This window comes from Dermacentor andersoni, chromosome 5 (assembly GCF_023375885.2).
Source record: "Dermacentor andersoni chromosome 5, qqDerAnde1_hic_scaffold, whole genome shotgun sequence".
Classification (NCBI taxonomy): Eukaryota; Metazoa; Arthropoda; class Arachnida; order Ixodida; family Ixodidae; genus Dermacentor; species Dermacentor andersoni.
In genome coordinates this window covers 158,629,213-158,635,829 of record NC_092818.1, presented here as the reverse complement: position 1 = coordinate 158,635,829, position 6,617 = coordinate 158,629,213, and positions in this window count along the sequence as shown.

The following is a 6,617-nucleotide window of genomic DNA, read 5'->3' as shown; positions in this document are numbered from 1 at the left end:
TTTAATGAGAATAACTGGTCTCAGAGCAAATGAACAAGTTAGTCATTGTCTGTCTTCAATCATTAAGATAATGAAAAAAAAACATTATTATTTAGCCGTCGCAAACGAAACGCAGAATATCGATCGAATAAGCCGTCAAATATAGTAGTGCGGCTTGACCAAAGTGGTCGCGCACTGTATTGAAATTTGGAGTCACATTGATTACGCGAGGGGTTATTATATCTACAGCGCAATGTCAAAGCTTTTTTTTCTCTCTCTCTTTTCTCACCATCGGACAGAACGGTCAAAAACAAGCCGCGTGTACGAATGTGTACACCGCGACTCAAGGGGATGTAATCACGAGGAAAGAGAAGTCATGCGGATGTTGCTAGAAAATTGTCGAGTGATACGCTCTCATAATGCTAGCTATCGTTTTAGTCATTGGAGTTAATCATAAGGACCCGCGAGATTTCTTTTTTTTTTTATTTCTTCCCTTAATTCAAGCATGCCGAATGCTCATTAAAGACGCAACGGCGGGTGTTCACGTACACACGCCTTTCCAAGACTTACTTCTTTGCTCACTGGTCTAGCATATTCCGCTTATTGCTGCTCTGTAGCCATTATACTCATATACTACAGGTGCGCCGTCCTGTGAACTGCGAACGCAGAAAGCGGGTTTCTATTTCGACTGAAACAGGAACTCAGAACTCGGTGAAGTTAGAACTCCGTGAAAAACGTCGTGACGTTGTTTCCTTGACTACCTTGTGCGGCCAAAAGATTGTTTTGTCAGGTTAATATTTTTATAACATAAGCGGCGAAGATTGTTTTCTTGAAATGTTGTATTCTCGCCTCACACCCGTTGCTTCTCAACAAGCTGCTGCTCCTGCACGGGATCGAGCTAAAACTATCATGAGAAAGAAAATATGACACCCGTACATATACGCACCGGTCAGTAGACGGAATAAACAACCGCATTGATAGACGAACTAGATGAACTATAATATAAGTGGTATGAACTAATGGCTGGCCTGCAATGTTTGCACTCAGTGGCTGTAGGCACGAATGTTCACACAAAGGGGATATATAGAAGTAGATCATGTCATTACATTTCCACCGTCGTGAAATCGCGGACAAAAATAACTGTACCAAATATCGTGCTTTCTTTAGAACGGGTTCAAGTTGGGTCGCTATTCCACAAAGAAGCATTTCTGGATTGCGCCTGTCAACGCCTCTGCAGCTCAAAGCCCTACAGCTCACAGTACAGTACAGTACACGCGTGTTGCCCCGTATCCCGCCGATCGGCGTGCGGGCTTCGAGCCGCTCGATTTCTCAGGAGTGTCCTGTTCGCCCGTGCACACATGCCCGCCGCGGTGCGGGGGAAAGAAGGACAGCGCAGGTGTCCTCCCAGGAAAGTTATTGCTTGCTCGGTGGTTCCTCTCGCGATCACCCGACAGCGCCGTCCCTCGTGCTGTGTGCGAGGAACCCGGGTGGTGGGCCCGCCGCGCGCCCTCAGTAAGCTTGCTTCCGACGTCTTGCTTACGACTAAAGGCGCGGTATACGTCGTCCAAGTGCGCGCTACGGCTATCATCGAGCATGTTTATGAACCGCAATCCGGAGCACCATCCCTGAATTCGAGTCTCCCACACTCATGCTCCGACCAGGAGGACGATCGCCTTCCACGAGAGAGAGCACGGATTCCGAGGAGAGGCGGTCGTATTTTTTCCCGTGTTTGAAGAGCTCGGCAGAGGCGACGACAAAACGTTTACAGCGACGCTGGACGGTTTGCACACTCGGCTGTATAGGGGCAGTCGAAAACGTGGTGCTAAATATATAAAAAACTGCAACGGGGCCCAGTGGACGATGAGTCGCCGTTGTCGATGCCCGAGTTCTGAGACAGCACGGCTCATACGCTGCAACTACACCATGTTCAACGAAGAACGCGGCGCGAAGAGTCCACGCTCGGTTGTGGGTGTCAAATGACGGCTGCGACGGCGGCGTCCCGAAGAGAGACTGCCGTTCGCGTCGGCGGTTGCTTGCCATCCCTCCTCCGCCCCTGTGGGATCCAGAGTCTGGTAAGGGTACGCCAGCCCGAGGTACAAAGGCCACTTCAGCTCGCACCGGCAACGCAGAAACAAAAAACAACAAAGAAGGCGAGCAACTTTCGAAAACAACACACATGACGTGTGTGCAGCTGAGATGAAAAAGAGAAGAAAGATAATCGGGCTTTCCCCCTCGCCCAGCTTTCATGGGATTCAACGCGTTGCTGGCTGCAGTGCGCCCCGCCGTGGGCGAGGGAGGGACCTCCGTGAGCCATACGGAGGTGTGCGAGTCTGCGAGTGGCTGCCTGGGGCCGCGCCTCGGCTCGTGCATCGAGCACACACGTCCACCTGACAGCGCACCGGCAGGTCGCGCTCCAGTCGATCTGCGGTTCATGGGCAGACCTGGCTGCCTGGCCCACTCCTGGACAGACAGCAGAGTACATTGCGATGTCCCAAGCCGAACGTCCAGGTAGGCATGATTCACTTCACGAACCTCGGTTAGTCTCTCAATTTTTGTACATTGTCGGGCGATTTCTGGTGAACGTAGCCATTGTTCCGCAAATATTTTGCTCTGGTTGCGCGTTTGACACTTCAGGTGCTGCGTGCACGATTGGGTCACACGCCTCTCCCGGTCGTATAACCTAGTGAACTTACACAGCTTGATCTTTTCTTCAACAAGCTCATAACATTTGCACCCACAGCTCACAGTTATGTTTCAGTGCGTATAGCTTCAAAATGTGGAAGGGCCCTCAGGAAATTCTTCCTTTGCTGGGCGCCCTGTCAGCTGCTCTTGCCGTCGACAATGGCTGGGTTGGGACTGGCCTGATCTCTTGGTGTACTGACGACGATACGAGTCCATACGTCGAGACTTCAGGTCTATCTCGCCGCCAGCATAATCGTCCGTGATCGCCGACTGGAGAGAAATCATGCCAGATTCAACCTCGCGCTGTATATCAAGGCAACTGCTTCTTCGAAAGCGGTATATCGAAGTTTGAGACTGATGATCAAAGCACGCACTGCTTTGGGCACGCTGGCGTTGTTTTCAGTTAAAATCTGCTTGAATCTGGTTTCTATAATTCTAGATGCGTTAGTCGAGAGTGGTTTTCGATTAACGTTTCTCATTTTATAGTATGGCTTGAGGAAATTAAGAATTCCTGTAAATGGTGTTTGCAGAAACGTATACTATACTTTCGTTATGTAGAGTTTTTTCTTTGAGGTCCAACCGACCACCGGATCGGTGTGGCATCGCAAGGGATATGTCTGCAACACGGAACCCGTAAACCGCTCCCTTTTCAGTACCGACACGTCCACATTGAAATCACAGACAATGACAACGGGGGTAGTGTCATCGCAGCTAATTCACGCAAAGTGAGTAGCCATGAACCTTACGGGACTATGAGTCATTGCATTTTTTGCTTGCTTACGGAGGTATCAGCCATTGCTCACGGGGGTATGATCCATTGATGATGACAGTTTTCGACATGCTTTTCTGTATGTTGTATGCGGGATTAGAAAGAATGTAAGCATTGTTCGCTTCACTTTGCTGAGTGCTTGTAACCTCTGCCTTACGGGGCTATGAGCCATTGCATTTTTTGCTTGCTTACAGGAGCATGAATGCTTACGGGAGTATGTACCATTGATGATGATAGTTTTTGTTCACGGAGAACAAAAAATACATGGAACCTTAGCCATTTACAGCTTCGCTGTAAAATCATGAGCCATTCCATTCTGCGAAATTGTATGACCAGCGAAGCTGTGTAGCACACGACAAAGAGCTGACAAAGAATTTTGAACAAAGGTGCATGCGAACACATTGTCTTGATCGGTGGCCATCGTGACGGAAGGTATATACGCACGCACATCTATATTTATGCATCCGCGTTCATTCGTGTTATACATTCGTTATACACATTCGTGTTTTCATTTCGCGATGTATTGAAGCAAATAATTTGAGACCGAAATCACCGCATCGACAGGCAGTAGGCCAGTGCTGTCAGCGCCTTCGCAGAAAGAGGGGCAGTATGGGAACGCTAGCATGATGAGCGGCAACGGAGTCAGCTGTGGAAGACGACGGCGAGGAACGCGCGAGCAGTGCATCGAGCGCGTTGGCGCGGTTACGCCGAGGGACATCAACGAGCCAGCTGTGGTAAAAGACGACGACGAACGCGCGAGCAGTGACACGAGCCATTGCTGAAGATGATAGTTTGTGCTCGCACATATTTGTTAACGGACACGAAAAATGCACGGTACCCAAGCCTTAAACAGCTTAGCTGTAAAAAAAAAAGTAATTCGTTTGTGTTTTGTTAAAGCAACATGTGAGTACATAAGCGCACCTTCTTTCCTCATTTTCAGTGCATTACGTCCCAAGTGTACACGTGTTGAAAATGTGTGGGGGCGAACAAACACTATATAGAACATCCACTGAGAAAAAAGTTGGCTCGATGCAAATTTAAACTTTCGGAAGCTTGTAGTGCGGGGAACAGTCACTGCATTTTCAGTGGAGAGTTCAGGTCTTATATGTATAGCACACAGTGTAGGAAGCAGGTGTTTCGAGCACAAGTTCCTAACTAAAGCGCCAGCCTGCAGGTATACACCCCGTGCCGTCATTTTCGCAATTGTTTTCCCTGTAGTACATAGCTCGCACAGATGCAGCACTTCCACGACTCCGCGTTAAATTTCGAGCTCAGCAGCACGTCATGCTCAGCACGCATGCGCAACGCTATAACCACTGAACCACCACTGTGGGTTGCGCCACAAGAAGCCGCGCGCACAGCCACTTTCAAGTCGAGCACGCGTTCTGTTGCTGAGGACGAGGTCGCGGGTTCAACGCCCGGTAATGGCAGCAGCGTTCCGATGGGGGCGGAATGCAAAGCACTCGTGCACCCAGCTTTAGGTGTACGTGCTAGAGAACAACACCATGCAGAACTGTATACAATGGAGCATTCCAGTTCGGCATCTCTGTATAGTTTGTTTTTTACTTGCACCAAATTTTATAAACTGACTGTGGCAGATAGTGCAATTCTAAACCTGTCTGTCAGTTACTCAATGACGCGGCCGTTTATTCTACGAGAAATCAACGACCCGCCGCGGTGGCTTAGCGGCTACGGTGTTGCGCTGCTAATTTATAGGCACGAGGTCGCGGGATCAAATCCTGGCCGCGGCGACTGCATTTCGATGGGGGCGAAATGCGAAATTAAACGCCCATGCTCCGCGCATGGCGCGCACGTTAAAGATCCCCTCGTGGTCAAAATTAAGCCGGAGTTCCCCACTACGGCGTGTCTCATAACCTAATCGTTGTTTTGGCAAATAAAACGACATAAAAAATTCAGTTAACAAATTACAATAATTAATTAATAGAATTACACGAATTAATTTTTAGAATTATTTACGTTACGGCACATATTTCAATCTGTGAATTAGAACGAATTAACGAATTGAGAACACTTAACACAACGAATTCTCAGGACTGTACCGGTTCCTAGATACTAATTTTCAAGCTGTCCGACGAAATGCATATGCTCTCCAGTTACCTTTTAAAAGAAAACGCTGTTTTATGCATTAAAGCACGAAAGTAGCTGGAACGAAAGCGCATTTCGTCGGACACCTTGAAAATTAATATCTCGAAACTGGCGCAGTCCTGAGAATTCGTTACAAGTGGATACACCTTGAGAACTCACTAGCTACTCGTACAATACGTAGATTAGGATATCTGCGGTAAGATAATTAACTGAAAAGTTTATTAATGTAAATATGTTAATTATTTAACTGATCATTTTGACTTCTCGTAGAAGTAATCGCCGCCTCATCAAGTAACTTAGAATAAGGGTTGCAGTTGCGCTAAGCAAATTAAATAAACAAACTTTGGTGCACCTAAAAGAAAAGACACCCTGCATAGGCCTGTAGGGTGTAACAGCTAAGGTTAGCCAAGCTGTTCAACAAAAAAAAAAATGCTTCAAAAAGCACAGCGCAAGATACGATTTAAGGATTTGCAAGAACGCTGACGACCGCGCACCGCTCGTCCTATACAATTGTATCTTGCACCGTGCCCTTTAGTTCTAATTCTTTAATGCTAAAGCTTTCATTCTTTTCATTGAACAGCTTCGCTAACGTTAGCTGGGACACACGGTATAATAGTCCACGCACGTGATGCATTGAAAGGACGGAGACTTACATTGGTCACTCTTTTAAGCGCCCGGATAATGAACTTTCAAAGAGGATATCACTTAGCAACGGTTTCCTATCGTGACGTTCGTATGCCGGTTGCACTCGACTGCACCAGAAGAGTCGACCGAGCCTGGCCTGGAGACTCCGCGTATGGTGGCCCGACATTTCCGTACGTCGAGACCTCAGGTCAGTCTAGGCCGACGGCGGACACCTCAGCGTTCATCAAACGCAGTGCAAGACCAAGAGGAAGCACGTGTATATATATATATATATATATATATATATATATAGGTGAGTGATGCTGCAGGCAGAGGGAGGAATGCGGCGTGCATTCAAAGCGAATTTTTCTGCTGGGATTGGATAACGCTCAATATCGCGCGACTGTGCACCACAACTTCATATAGCATTTCGGTATATTCAAGATAGGAACGCTTC